Source organism: Chiloscyllium plagiosum, unplaced genomic scaffold (genome assembly GCF_037043375.1).
Source record: "Chiloscyllium plagiosum isolate Xiang-an unplaced genomic scaffold, Cpla_swu_hap1 HiC_scaffold_12, whole genome shotgun sequence".
NCBI classification, from domain to species: domain Eukaryota; kingdom Metazoa; phylum Chordata; class Chondrichthyes; order Orectolobiformes; family Hemiscylliidae; genus Chiloscyllium; species Chiloscyllium plagiosum.
Genome location: NW_028270150.1, coordinates 50927475 through 50944023, shown reverse-complemented (window position 1 = coordinate 50944023; position 16549 = coordinate 50927475). Strand labels below are relative to the sequence as shown.

The following is a 16549-nucleotide window of genomic DNA, read 5'->3' as shown; positions in this document are numbered from 1 at the left end:
TGATGTGGTGTATTTTGATATGGAACGTGTAGGCGATGGTATTCCCATGCATCGCCTGCACTTGTTCTTCTAGGTGTCAGAGCTCGCATACATGGAATATGTTACTAAAGGAGCCTTGGGAGTTGCTACTGCTGTGCATCTCTGGTGAAGGGAGTGAACAGTGAAGATGCTACACGGGAATGCTAATTACGAGAGCAGCATTGTCCTAGATGGTGTCAATCTTCTTGAGTGTTGTTGCAGCTCCAACCTTCCAGGCACATGGAAAGTATTTCGTCACACTCTTGATTTGTACCTTGTGTATAGTTGATAGTCATTGAGCAATTAGATGAACTACTCACTACAGAATTCCTAAACTCTGATTTTCTATTCTGTCCACATTGCTTAATAGCTGGCTCAGTTCAGTTTCTGGTCAATGGAAACACCTAAGATGTTGATGATGGGTGATTAAGCATTGGAAATGTCATTGAATGCCTTGTCGTTTTCACTGATTGGTTGTGTTCTGCCATTTTTAAGGATTCTGATATTTGTGAAGTCTCACCTTCCTTTTAATTGTTCAATCGTTCACCATCACCCATGAATGGATTTGGCAGGACTGCAGCGCCTAGGTCTGGTCCATTGATTTTGAGAGCTCTGGCTTAGTTCTGTTTATTTCAAGTTTTGTGACAGTCAGTTTTACAGGGAGCTGATTAAGGATTGTTAGTGGCAGTGGGGTTACTGATATCACTTGTGAACAATCTGAACATGTAATTTGCCAAAAATATTGTGCATGCTCCTCCCACTAGTCTGTGCAAGAGGAAAGCTGATGAATTTTTCATTGATTCATTCACCCTATAGCACAGTGCACTGAAAACTACATGGTGTTGTTTATATCTCCAATAGCAGTCTGAACAAGAGGCATGAAAATTAGAACTACCATCAGTTTCACAGCTGCAGACAATTATGCAGTTCATCTATTTTAAGGATGCAGTCATGGCTGCAGAAGTACATTGATTTCTGTTATAACATCTTTTGTAAACTGAACACACCTTATGCACTCATTGTTGCTGAAGTTAAACTCTGCAAATTGCTCCCTGAAGATCCTCTTTGGATATGACCTTCCGCTAAGTACCTTGCTCCTCCTCCTCCTACTCTTTCTTCAAGCAGTTGATTCTATTTTGTATCAGTTTGCTTTCATTTTCCCTGTCATGTTCATGTAAGAGGGAAGTGTACCCTGTCATGCATATCTTGAAGTCATGTTTTTTTTGAGCACAATATTTTAAAAGGCATTAATGTACTGCACATCTAGCCAGACTTGTACCTGGAAAATCCTGCTTAAATTTAGTAAGTGTAGAATACGTTCTAAGATATTTAAAATTGCCCCAAGAGCCAGCCAAAGACATAACTTAGCAATTAACCTGCAAGCATTTCATTATCCTTTTAAATAGAGCTGGTACGAGAATCCTTCATGGTGTTAAACATTATTTTCAGTTATAGAGTCATAGAGTCATGGGGATGTACAACATGGAAACAGACCCTTCGGTCCAAATCATCCATGCCGACCAGATATCCCAACTCAATCTAGTCCAACTTGCCAGTACCTGGCCCATATCCCTCCAAACCCTTCCTATTCATATACCCATCCAGATGCCTTTTAAATGTTGCAATTGTACTAGACTCCACCACTCCCTCTGGCAGCTCATTCCATACACATACCACCCTCTGTGTGAAAAAGTTGCCTCTTAGGTCTCTTTTATATCTTTCCTCTCTCACCCTAAACCTATGCCCTCTAGTTCTGGACTCCCCGACCCCAGGGAAAAGACATTGTCTATTTATCCTATCCATGCCCCTCATGATTTTATAAACCTCTATAAGGTCACCCCTCAGCCTCTGACGGTCCAGGGAAAACAGCTCCAGCCTGTTCAAACTCTCCCTATAGCTCAAATGCGCCAACCCCGACAACATTCTTGTAAATCTTTTCTGAACCCTTTCAAGTTTTACAACACCTTTCTGATAGGAAGGAAACCAGAATTACATGCAATATTCCAAAAGTGGCCTAACCAATGTCCTGTATAGCCGCAACATGGCCTCATACTTTGACCAATTAAGGAAAGCATACCAAACGCCTTCTTCACTATCCTACCTACCTGCGATTCCACTTTCAAGGAGCTATGAACCTGCAATCCAAGGTCTCTTTGTTCAGCAACACTCTCTAGGACCTTATCATTAAGTGTATAAGTCCTGCTAAGATTTGCTTTCCCAAAATGCAGCACGTCACATTTATCTAAATTAAACTCCGTCTCCCACTTCTCAGCCCATTGGCCCATCTGGTCAAGATCTCATTGTAATCTGAGGTAACCTTCTTCACTGTCCACTTTACCTCCAATTTTGGTGTCATCAGCAAATTTACTAACCATACCTCTTAAGCTCACATCCAAATCATTTATATAAATGATGAAAAGTAGTGGGCCCAGCACCGATCCTTGTGGCACTCCACTGGTCACAGGCCTCCAATCTGAAAAACAACCCTCCACCACCACACTCTGTCTTCTATCTTTGAACCGGTCCTGAGTCCAAATGGCTAGATCTCCCTGTATTCCATGAGATCTAACCTTGCTAACCAGTCTCCCATGGGGAACCTTGTTGAACACCTTACTGAAGTCCATATAGATCACGTCCAGTGCATTGCACTCATCAATCCTCTTTATTACTTAAAAAATCTCAATCAAGTTTGTGAGACATGATTTCCCATGCACAAAGCCATGTTGACTATCCCGAATCAGTCCTTGCCTTTCCAAATACATGTACATCCTGTCACTTAGGATTCCTGCCAACAACTTGCCCACCACCGATGTCAGGCTCACTGGTCTATAGTTCCCTGGCTTGTCCTTACCACCCTTCTTAAACAGTGGCACCACGTTAGCCAACATCCAATCTTCCGGCACCTCAACTGTGACTGATGACTGTAAATGACCTCAACTGTAAATACTGATGATACAAGTACCTCAGTAAGAGGCCCAGCAATCACTTCCCTAGCTTCCCACAGAGTTCTAGGGTACACCTGATCAGCTCTGGGTATTTATCCAGTTTTATGCGTTTCAAGGCATCTAGCACTTCCTCCTCTGTAATATGGATATTTTTCAAGATGTCACCATCTATTTCCCTACATTCTATATCTCCCATGTCCTTTTCCACAGTAAATACTGATGCAAAATACTCATTTAGTATCTCCCCATTTTCTGCGGCTCCACTCAAAGGCCGCCTTGCTGATCTTTGAGGGGCGTTATTCTCTCCTTAGTTACCCTTTTGTCCTTAATGTATTTGTAAAATCTCTTTGGATTCTCCTTAACTCTATTTGCCAAAGCTATCTCGTGTCCCCTTTTGCTCTCCTGATTTCTCTCTTAAGTATACTCCTACTGCCTTTATACTCTAAGGATTCACTCGGTCTATCCTGTCTTTACCTGACATATGCTTCCTTCTTTTTATTAACCAAATTCTCAATTTCTTTAGTCATCCAGCATTCCCTATACCTACCAGCCTTTCCTTTCACCCGAACAGGAATATACTTTCTCTGGACTCTCGTTGTACAAGGTTAAAACAGAACATTGGCTGTTGAAAAATAGCAGTATGGTTCCAAATCAGCTTTACACACTCACTCGTACCATTACATTCCTGCTTGCATTGTCATCTTTATCCAATGGTGTCCTGTACACATTTGATAAAGATGTCCCAAGAATACCAAGGCTCATTTTCAAGTGGACACACAGCCCCTAACAACAGGCACTTCAAGTTAAACCATTTGCCTTGTTTAGGATAATGGAACAGTACTATCTTAGATTAGATTACTTACAATGTGGAAACAGGCCCTTCAGCCCAACAAGTCCACACCGACCCGCCGAAGCACAACCCACCCAGACCCATTCTCCTACATTTACCCCTTCGCCTAACACTATAGGCAATTTAGTATGGCCAATTCACCTAACCTGCACATTTTTGGACTGTGGGATGGAAACCGGAGGAAACCCACGCAGACAAGGGAGAATGTGCAAACTCCACACAGTCAGTTGCCTGAGGCATGAATTGAACCCGGGTCTCTGGCGCTGTGAGGCAGCAGTGCTAACCACTATGCCACTGTGCCGCCCAAGGTGGATTGCTAGAATGACTCACAAGTTGCTTAAGTGGAAAACAGAAGATTGTTAATGAGAGAAATCAAAACTGAAGTTTATATGCCAATATGTGAAGAGTTGAAAGGGTGGAGAAAAGGCTGCAGGGAGATGTGAAGGAAGAAAATTTGGCAAAGGGTAATAGGTTTTAATAGCTTAGAAGAATAAAAGAAAACCATAGCTTAAACTATTAAGCTGTCTATTCAGTTTTCTACATGTTGCCTGACGCACTGAATGTTTCTAGCATTTTCAATTTTAATAAATCATTTTCATTTAGTAAGATAAAAAAAAGTCAACATATGGCAATCATTCTGTGACCTGGTGATTACAGGAGTAACCAAACTGAAATCATGAGCACTAGCAGTTTTTCGTTACTCCATTTTACTATGTGGGCCTCATCAATCAATGTAACATTACAGCCAAGCTTGATCTTATTTGAGCTTTCCAACAAATCAACTGATAATGAGCAATTTTAGTTGATTTTTTTATTTCTGGCCAAAACTATTAAGCCAATTTTAGGATCTTTAGCAGCATGATAACCAAAAGTAATCAAACACAAGCCAGGGTCCAAAATTTGCTTCAACCAGACCTGTATGGTGTAGTCCCAGGGATCAAATTGCTTACTGGAATGTTGGATGTTAGTGCCCTTCACAATTCTATATGCTTTGGAAACTTGGATAACCTGCAGGAGGCACCTTAATGCATTGGAGAAATACTATCGACAGTGCTTTCATAAGATTCTCCAAATCCAGTCGTCATCCAACAGCAGTGTCCTCTCCCAAGCCAACAGTCCCAGTGTGGATATACTCATCACCAAAAAAATCACCTACCCCTGGCAAGATATGTCATTCCTATTTGACACTAAACACCCAAAGCAACTGTTCTAAACTGAGCTCTGTTGTGTCAGGAGGCACACAGCGGCAACAGAAATGCTTTAGGGTTGACCTCAAGTATCCGTGAACAGTTCAAATATACCTGTCAATTCATGGAAGGTCACAGCTTCTGGCCAACCAAAATAGAGAAGTTTCATTCAAATGACATTGAAGAATTTTGTCATTAACGCATAGTGGTGAGGCAGAGTCCTCCATGAGACCACACAATACTCCAAACTGTATGGTTCTTCAAGTAGCACCCTGCCCACAAAACGGAAGAGTCTGCAGATCATGATTTAAACTTACCGGCCATTTCAGAAAGAGAGTGGAAGAACTTCATGCTCAGTTCTGGAGAACTGCCTAAGAAGAGAACACAACACTTGTTTAATTTGTATAAAACCAGAATATGAGTCCATTTTTCACATACATACACTGAATTTTCAGAGAAAATCTTATGTTGCTAAAGATCCTGGCTCATTACAATTTAAATTCCACCCTAGAACATAGCCGTTATTAATTGTTGAGGATATTACATTGCTGAAGGCATTTTGGACTGTAAATTAGTTGGAAACAATTACAGTGTAATACTTGAAGTTGTGTCAGCTACCTAATGATAAATTGTCAAGAGAAAAAAGTCAACTTGTATTAAGTTCTAATCAGCTCTGCAGCAATTTAATATATTTCTCAATTTCCAATAATGTTACCTTTATGCAAACAAAATATGTGACAAAATGTCTTTAGAAATGCAGGCATGGACCTCTGAGCTGACACATGACATTAATTTGTCTCTTAACTACAATATGACTGACATCCTTTAATGCTAAGCAAAGCTTGTACAACCCATGTCTATAGCAGCACTGACTGTGCTCTAGATTATCCCTTCTTATTCTGGTTAATAAGTGAAAGTTGGAAAGTAAGTGATTAGGCACAATTTGTGCAGAACTAGGTATCCTGTCCCTGTCTCCAACCATGTTATCCAAATGCAGCTATGTCATTGGTATCCACACAATAAGATGAACAATTTCTCAGGTACGCCAAATCCAAAATGAAAGGGCAAATATCCATGTATCAGTTACTTCCAAATCATCAAAAACTGACGAAAGGGACCAACAAATGTGAAATCAAGTGACATCTAAGCCAAGATTTTCCTATTTGCTTTTTAAAACATGGTGGCAGGTAGCATAAAGCAGGAGACACTCCCACTGTCCTAAAGAGAAACCCCTCAGGATCTTGTCACTCAGTAATTAGCCAGCATGCTTCTCACTTCTCAGAATAGTGATATCCTGTTGTGTGGAGACTACCAGCCAATCAGATGCCAGCAGTTATGGATAGCATCCACCTCTGAGACCAAGGCAGCTGGTAGCATGGTAATGCTGAAGTTCTGGTACACCAAGTGATGACTTCAAATTCATTTCAATGTCAAATTTTCATTGAAATGATCGAAACACTGCTCATATTATTCAGAAAAATCTTGTCACCAGTTATGCCACTGTTATTTTTCTGCTCTGAGCTACTTCGCCTCCATTTCCTACCCCAGCACATCTCTACTGCTTAGTCTTAGAAGCATAAACCATTCAACCTATTGAGCCTGCCCCCCCCATTTTAGACCATGGCTGATCACTTCACTTAGCCTGCTCAAGTCCTCTTGAAGCCTTGTATATTCTCCTCACAGCTTATCTGCCCACACAGTTTGGTGTCATCAGTACATTTGGAAATATTACAAATTATTCTCACATCTAAATCATTTATGTAATTTGTGAACAGATGTGGACCTAGCACTGATCCCTGTGGTACACCAATAATAAGAGTCTGTCGGTCTGAGATTGATTTTGTCCCAACTCTCTACTTTCTATCTATGTCCGTCTTATAACCCCAGCAATTACAGATCAGTCAGTTTAGCTTTTGGTGAGAGGGAAACATCTTGAAACAATTATTTGGAATATAAATATTAGTCACATGGAATAAGGTGGATTGATTAGGAAGTGTTGGCCTGAACCTCTAAAGGGAAACCCATGTTTAACTAACTCGCTGGAGTTTTTTTGGAAAGGTAATAGAAAGGCTTGATAAAGGTAAGTCTGTTGATATAGTAATCATGGATTTCTGGATGGTATTTGATGTGGTGCCACACAACAGACTTGTGAGCAAAGCTAGAAGTCATGGTATAAAAGAGGCAGCAACAACATGGATATAAAATTAGCTGAGTGATAGGAAACAGAGAGTACTATCAATGGATATCTTTTGAGCTGTGGGAAGGTTTGTAGTGGAGTTTTCCAGGAGTCAGTATTGGGTCTTTTGCTTTTCCTGATTTATATTAATAATCATAGAATCTCCACAGTGTGGAAACAGATCATGTGGCCCATTGAGTCCATACTGACCTTCTGAAGAGAATCCCGCCCAGACCCACCCTAGACTTGTAGCCCCACACTTCCCATGGCTAATCCACTTAACTTGCACATGTTTGCAATGTGGAAGGAAAGCAGAGCATCCAGAGGTAACCCACACAGACACAGGGAAAATATGCAAACTCCACACAGGAAGTTGCGTGAGGATGGAATTGAACCCAGGTCCCTGGCACAAGGCAGCAGTGCTAACCACTGAGCCACTATGCCACACAAGCCACCATGCCACCCATTTGGATGATCTGGATCTTGGTGTTCAGGGGACAATTTCAAAGCTGGCAGATGACACTAAATTTGTATGGATTATAAACTGCGAGGAGGACAATGTGAAACTCCAAAAGGACATTGACAAATTGGTGGAGTAGACAGATTAGTGGCGAGTGAATTTCAATCCAAAGAAGTATAAGATGATGCTCTTTAGTAGGATGAACCTTGGAAGATAATATAAAGCAGGGTCTACAATTCTAAAGGGAGTGCAGATGTAGAGATGTATTTATGCATAAATCATTGAAGGTAGCAAAAGAGATAGAGAGAACAGTTAATAAATCATGCATGTCTTTGGCTTTATTAACAGGGCATAGAGTACAAGAGCAAGACACTATTTAATCCTCAACTGAAGCATTGGGTGCAGTTGTGGGTGCCACATTATAGGAATGAGATGCATTGGAGACAGTGCAGATGCAACTTACATGAATAGTTCTAGGAATGAGACTCTGTTTATGAGGATAGATTAAAGAAATTGTGACTGTTCTACTTGGAGAGAAGAAGGCTGAAAGGAGATTTGATAGAGGTTTACAAAATCATGAACAGGCTGGATAAACATAGAACATAGAAAGGTACAGCACAGAACAGGCCCTTAGGCCCACAATGTTGTGCCGAAGTTTAATCCTAATGTAAAACATAATAATTTAACCTGCACACCCCTCAACTCACTGCTATCCATGTGCATGTCCAGCAGTCGCTTAAATGTCCCTAATGACTTTGCTTCCACCACCACCGCTGGCAATGCATTCCATGCATTCACAACTCTCTGCGTAAAGAACCCACCTCTGACGTCTCCTCCATACCTTTCTCCTAATATCTTAAAACTATGACCCCTCCTACCAGTCAATCCTGCCCTAGGAAAATGTCTCTGGCTATTGACTCTATCTATTCCTCTCATTATCTTGTATACCTCAATCAGGTCTCCTCTCTTCCTCCTTCTCTCCAGACAGAAAAGTCCAAGCTTATTCAACCTTTCTTCATAAGGCAAGCCCTCCAGTCCAGGCAGTATCCTGGTAAATTTTCTTTGCACCCTCTCCAAAGTCTCTGTATCTTTCCTATCATAGGGTGACCAGAACTGGACACAATATTCCAAGTGTGGAACTTGTAGAGCTATAGCAAAACTTCGCAGCTCTTAAACTCAATCCCCCTGTTAATGAAAGACAAAACACCATATGCTTTCTTAACAACCCTATCTATTTGGGTGGCAACTTTGAGGGATCTATGTACTTGCACACCCAGATCCCTCCACACTGCCAAGAATCCTGTCTTTAATCTATATTCAGCATTTGAGTTCAACCTTCCAAAATGCATCACTTCGCATTTATCCAGGTTGAACTCCATCTGTCATTTCTCAGCCCAGCTCTGCATCCTGTCTATGTCACGCTACAGCCTGCAATAGCCCTCGATACTATCAATGGCACCTCCAACCTTTGTGTCATCTGCAAATTTACTAATCCACTCCTCAACTTCCTCATCCAAGTCATTTATAAAAACTACAAAGAGCAGAGGCCCAAGAACAGGGCTCTGCGGGACCCCACTCATCACTGACCTCCAGGCAGAATACTTTCCATCTACAACCACTCTCTGTCTTCTGTCAGCCAGCCAATTCTAAATCCAGATAACCAAATCCCCCTGTATCCCATACTTCCTGACTTTATGAATGAGCCTACCATGGGGAACCTTATCAAATGACTTGCTGAAGTGAATATACACCCCATCCACTGCTCGACCTTCGTCAACCTGTCTTGTCACCTCCTCAAAGAACTCAATAAAATTTGTGAGGCATGACTGCTCCTCACAAAGCCATGCTGACTGTCTTTAATCACACTATGCTTTGCCAAATAGTCATAAATCCTATCCCTCAGAATTCTTTCCAAAACTTTGCTGACCACAGCCATAAGACTGATCTGTAATTGCCAGGGATTTCCCTGTTGCCCTTCCAATCCTCCAGTACGACTCCCGTGGAGAGTGAGGAGGCAAAGATCCTCGTCAGTGGCTCAGCAACCTCCATTCTCTCTTCCCGGAGCAGCCTCGGATAAATCTGGCCCTGGGGACTTAACAATCTTAATGTTTTCCAAAATTTCCAGCTCATCAACTGCATCAGTCTTGATCTGGTTAAGCCTGTATCCCAGCTCCTCAAAGTTTTGATTCACAACAAGGTCCCTTTCGTTGGAACTGAAGGAAAAAACTCATTTAGGGCTGCCCCTATCTGCTCAGACTGCACACAGAAGTTCCCTCCGTTATCCATGATCGGCCCTACCTTCTCCCTGATCATTGTCTTATTCCTCACGTATGAGTAAAGTGAATAGGGAGCAGCTGTTCCAGTCACACTGAGACAGCATTGATTTAATGTGATTTGCAAAAGTATCAAGGGTGAAGTGAGGAAACATTTATCACACAGTAAATAAATAGGATATGTGCTGCCTGGAAATGTGGTGGAGGTAGATTTATTGGAGGCATTCAAGAGGGAAGGTTATTTGGATAGATATAATGTATAGGGATAAAAGGGAAGAAACAGAAGATTGCCACTAGGTAATGATGCTTATTTGAAGAACGAGCAGTAGAATCTTTCTGTACTGTAACAAGTCTGGGATTAACAAATTCCCAATCTATAGTGGTACCTTCCTTTAATACCGTGTGCTCTATTTTGCTGATTTCCTGTGTGGGCCTTATCAAAAACCTTCTGAAAATCTAAATGTATCACATGCATTGGTTCTTCTTTACCTATTGTACAAGTAACATCCTCAAAAAACTCCAACACATTTGTCAAACATAATTGCATTTTCATAAACGCATATTGATTTTGCCCATTTTTAATCTTTTTCTAAATGTTCTGTTATCACATTCTTTATAATAGATACTAACATTTTCCCTAATATATCAAATTTAATGGTTTACTGTTTCCTTTCTACCTTCTTTCTACCCTCCCTCCTTCTATTTTTCTACTTTGCATTCATGTCAAGCCTGAACTTAGTAAACCAACAGCTGCTCTCTCCACCTCTCAGTATTTGTCAAAACATTCATCAAGAATCCATCTAGTCCTTTCTTGTGAGCAGTAACCCAGCTGACTGCTTCTTCTATTGACAAGTTTCCCACCCTGTGGAGTTACTGGGGACTAATTCTACCAACTTTCTGTCATTCAGTTCAGAACCTTTGAACTCTGCCAATAGGTTAATAATAATTTCCCCAATCCTTATTTCCTCACAAAATATCCATTCACCCATTGACCAAGCCCTGATCTAGAATGAATTTATGCTATGTAGTGATTTTGATGCTATATATCCAGTTTGCCAATATCACAAAAATAGGCAGTGTACATGCTGTCTCTGTTTTACTGCTCCTACTGAAGCCTCACTGTCCTTTTACACCTTCTAATATCCACAAGAAATTGCTTTGATGTCAATATAGCCCTCAGATCCAAGTGTCTCCAACTTCTTGGGCACATTTTACTCCTCTGGGAACTCATTGTTTTTACACTATTACTTCTACTTTAAAAAACTTTGAACTACAGCAACTACAGTCTCCTAATTTATCTCTAAGTTATCTTTCATCTGTTCCTATTCAAACTTTTGTACTAAATACCTGTCATCCTGCTATTTTCAATCTCCATCTTCCCACCTGTGGTGTCATTGATCTATGCCCATCTTTATCTTCAATCTGTTCATGAACTCACCTACCCCTATTTATGACTAACCTCTCAACATGACCATCTCATGTGACCTTCATTGTAATGACTTCTGTCACAGGTAAAATCAACTCTGAACACTCCTAGCATCACTCACCAGTCATTCATCTTTACTCTCACTTGCTCCTCATCAAACCTTTGTTATCAGAAAATTAAACTCTGACTATAATATATAATGAAATAATCTGATGGCCCTCTGCCAAAGCTGAAGAAGATTTCCATTACTTACTATCTAAACTGTTTGCATAACAATTAAAAGTAATGGAAAATATATCACATTCTCACATTTTCTCAATCAGCAATGTTTAGAATTTTGTCATATTATTATTTTCAAACTTAGAATGAAATTGCCACAATCAAGAAATTAGCTTTAATAATATTAATAGACAAGCTGATCACTATTTGGACTCTACTGAAATGCATTGGTGTTGTAAGATGTCATACACAAATATCACATAATGTGATATTGTCCCCCATGAAGTAAAGAATTTACTTATTCATGCAGAAATATGAAATTAGAAGACTTGAATAAAAATATCCCTTACTTTGTGCCAATTCCTATATACCAGTTAGTTATGGTTACAAAAGGACAGTTTTGTGAAAGACCAGTCAAGAATAATGAACTGAAGCTTCCATTGCTGGATTGTAAGCAGAAAATATATCAATACTCTCCATGATGTGCTATTTTATCATGACAGTATTAGATATCAGAAAGTAACTCACATTTGAATTATTGCTTCTATAGAGCATGCAAAGCTCAAGTCACTTTATTACTTACAGTAGAAATAAGTAAGAAACTTCCTAATATGCACCTTAGCTTTTAAGATGCCCTAATCTCCAAAATGTAATAATTGTATGTTTTCTGCTTAACAGTGCAAAATCCTTCGCTTGCACCACATGGTTCCTGTTTTGCTTTTTCACAGTTTACAGTAATTACTCACCTGTTTCAGGAGTCAGCGGGTTATGTCTCTGTGAGCTGGTATGAAATCACAGCAAGAATCTTTCACAGAAACAATCATTTTAGTAAAAACTGCAATTTTATTTATACAAAACAGAAAGTCTGCCACACAGGACTGAGGGCATGCAAAACCTTGAGGATAAATCAGAAACAGCATCCAACTATTGGTTACCCAGCTCTAAGTTGAAAATGTGTATTAAGAACCAGAATGGTAACATGAGTTAGAAACTCAATTCCTAGCTGGTTCAAACTTGAAGCAGGCCAGCAACAAACCCACCTGCTTTGGTGAGAGGCTGCTAAAATATGCAATTTGGGCTCCAAATCGATTTTAGAAATCCAATTGCCTATGGAATTAGATGCAAGTTATTGATCAGATTTGGAATTTGGCTGCAAGGCAGGAGATAGAAAGTAAATATAATGTTCAGTATTCTAATTGGATAAATATGGCGTCTCATGGCGATATGTGCTGAGACCTCAATTGTAGCAAATGGTTTTCAAATCTTTGGGCCTAAAAAAAATTATAGATTTTTTTTTAAATGAAAACTAAGAAACAGTGGTGGTCCAAAATGTTTTCTGCAACTCTGGATGGCTTTGGATCCATAATGCCGACTGCAAGTGGATGTTCCACTGACTTCATATTCATATCAGCTGGTGCTTTAAAATTCCTCTCACACAAAAGCACAACAAGCATCAATAGCATGTGCACAACCAAGCTCCATTACCAGAGATTATAAGATTTCTGACGGAGTACCTCATTAGCTGCTTAACATGTGGTCCAAAAGATCTCACAGGTACATTCTTATTGACTCAATTATACATATCTCTGCAGTGTTCACAATGCAGGAATAGCAACATTCATAAAATCACTTTCCTACATGATTGTTGTAACTGCCATAATGAAAAGTCTAAATACTGCTGTTATGCCCAGTGACAAAATATGCTATCCATAACATCATACATGCTCTGTGTTCATACGGAAGCCTCTGGGGTTGACCTTTTACTTTTGAAAGTACACGCGGTTAGACTCAGAAAGTACCTGACTCTGCATCTGTGAATACCAGAAAATTGTAATGGAGGTGAGGACAGGATAGTGGGTAGGTCACCTGCTGCACTTGATGTGTCAGACTCCCCCATTCCTCCAACACAATCCCCCTCCTCCACCTCCCCCTTCCCCCCGCTCCACCAAAATGACTATATAATTTCAATAAATCAAATACAAACAAGTTAGCAAACATGTGATATGCTATTGTTGTCACTGCACAAACCACAGTTTACTATGTGTGTCTTTTTAATTCAAGGAAAAATATTGAGTTCCATTAAGGCCTTGAGATGCTAAGCAAATTATTGAAGCTACTAGTTTCTGAGAAAATGTTTGAAACATTGTCAAGCCACTTAATTCCTTCATCTCTCTATGCTTTTAGTTTTTAAAGTGGAGGAGACATTTTTGTAGTGACCTTGCTACAAGAAAGAATCCTCTGCAGTGGCCTGTGAACAATAAAGATTATTGTCGCATCTCCACTATTACTAAATCAAACACTCCTAACAATACTCTTGGCCACTATCTTGGTAATTTGGACAATAATCAACAGACAGGAGTGTTCGCTCACAGTTGGAGAACACTTCAGCAGTCCAGGACATGCGACCTCGGACCTTCGGGTGACCATCCCCCAAGGCGGACTTCGGGATAGGCAGCAGTGAAAAGTGGCCAAGCACAGGCCGATAGCCAAGTATGGTACCCACAGGGATGGCCTTAACTGAGACCTTGGGTTCATGTCACATTACAGGTGACCCCATTGCACACACTCCCAGAGTTACACGTGCACCTTGTCACAGACTTAGACTCCTTTACACTCACACACATACATATACAGTCTCTCTCACAGACACTCACAACCCTCCACCACACACACACAAACATGCATGCACATATATGTTTGTGGGGTGAATTTGTATTTGCAGAGCTACATATGTACTTTGCTCAAAAACTACATGAATCCATGTAAGATTCTGTTAATTCACTTATTAGATTAGCATCAGTCTAAACATTATGGCACAGACAGCAGCACACAGGGGGATAATACCTTCAACACATTATCTGGGCTGACACCAATTGTTAAGGTTCACCTGAGAATGTAACTTTCTAAAAAAAGTTTTGCGATTTATACATGAAAGAACTGAAACTAACAAGGTCATTCTAACAGATGAGAGACTTAAAAAACAATCAAGGTATTTTTCAATGAATAATTTCAGTTACATCACACTGTAAATTTTTGCTTTAAATTCTGTGTCTTACAATTGTGTACTTCACAACCACCTGATGAAGGAGCGGTACTCCAAAAGCTAGTGCATCCAATTAAACCTGTTGGACTATAACCTGGTGTTGTGTGATTTTTAACTTTGTACACTCCAGTTCAATACAGGCATCTCCAAATCGTGACTTTTATAACAAGATTGAAAATCACACAAAACCAGGTTATAGTCCAACAGGTTTAATTGGAAGCACACTAGCTTTCGGAGTGATGCTCCTTCATCAGGTGATAGTGGAGGGCTCGATCGTAACACAGAATTTACAGCAAAAATTTACAGTGTGATGTAACTGAAATTATTCATTGAAAAGTTGATTATTAAGCCTTTTATCTGTTAGAATACAGTGATAGTTTCACTTCTTTCATGTGTAAATCACAAAACCTTTTTTTTAAAGTTGCATTCTCGGGTTAGCAGTTAAGAATGGTGATAGCTAGACAATATGTTGAAGGTTTTGGCCCCCTGTGTTCTCTGTCTATGCCATGAGGTTTAGATTGATTCTAATCTAAAAAGTGAGATAACAGAGTTTTACATAAATTCATGCAGTTTTTGAGCTCTGAGCTCAAAAACTGCATGAATTTATGTAAAACTCTGTTATCTCACTTTTTAGATTAGAATCAATCTAAACATCATGGCATAGACAGAGAACACAGGGGGCCAACACCTTCAACATATTGTCTAGCTATCACCATTCTTAACAGCTAACCCGAGAATACAACTTTAAAAAAAAGGTTTTGTGATTTACACATGAAAGAAGTGAAACTATCACTGTATTCTAACAGATGAAAGGCTTAACAGACAATCAACTTTTCAATGTATAATTTCAGTTACATCACACTGTAAATTTTTGCTGTAAATTCTGTGTTACGATCAAGCCCTCCACTATCACCTGATGAAGGAGCATCGCTCCGAAAGCTAGTGTGCTTCCAATTAAACCTGTTGGACTATAACTTGGTGTTGTGTGATTTTTAACTTTGTACACCCCAGTCCAACACCAGCATCTCCAAATCATAACAAGATTGTTAATTGTTAACATCAATAGAAATACAGACAGTAACCCAGGCCACTGTGGGGAAGAGGGATTATTGAGTGACAGCGTGAGAGAATTGGATTAACATCACTAGACATAGTCAGTAACACAGGGTGTTAATTAGCCTTTATTCAGTACATAATACTAGACCTAAATAGCATTCCCTCTCATTGGTTCTTCAACATACTGCTCCAGGAAGCTATCCTCAATTTCATAAAGTCATCCTCCACAGCTTCAGTGCTCAAATGGTCCTTATGCAGATTGAAATCACCCACAATCACTGTGTTGCCCATGCTACATACTTCTCTCATCTCCTGATTAATACCATATCCACACTACCATACTATTTGGTGGCCTATAAATAGCTCTAACCAATGTTTGCTGCCCTTACTTTTTTTTAGTTCCACCCATAAAAATTCAATACATTATTCTTCTGATCTGAGATCCTCCCTTATTATTTAACTGCTCATCTGTCCTTCCTAAATGTTGAAGATCCTTGAATATTCAGTTCCCAGTCCTGATCATCATGCTGCCATGTTCCTGGAATGGCAAATAAATCATATCAGTAGTATCCTACTTGAGCCTTTAGAATAGAACCGAATGGAATAGAATAGAATAGAATAGAATAGAATATTCTTTATTGTCATGTGTACTCCATTGTAGACATACAGTGAAAAGCCTTTACAATGTCTGCCTCTTATGGTGCCATCTTAGGTATAAGTACCAAGTTACAAATATGGATACAAAAGAGGAACAAAAAGTAATTGCATTACTTTACAGAGTTTAAAAACTAAGTTAGAAATAAGGCATCATTAAAAGATTGACATTTCAATCAGGCAAAAAATTTTAAATAAACATTACATTGTAGCAGCTCAGCGTAGGGCCTCCGCACGTGGTT

The 16549-nt window shown here is 39.8% G+C and overlaps 1 long non-coding RNA gene across 11 annotated transcripts in view; it reads right to left on the bottom strand.

The window, feature by feature from the left end:
* Window positions 1-16549, bottom strand: part of LOC148148538 (uncharacterized) — a 418607-nt gene that overhangs the window by 295227 nt on the left and 106831 nt on the right. For all 11 annotated transcript variants that reach the window (XR_015758884.1, XR_015758875.1, XR_015758877.1 and 8 more), the window contains exon 2: window positions 5318-5371. This is a non-coding gene — a long non-coding RNA (uncharacterized LOC148148538). The remainder of the gene's footprint in view (window positions 1-5317; window positions 5372-16549) is intronic.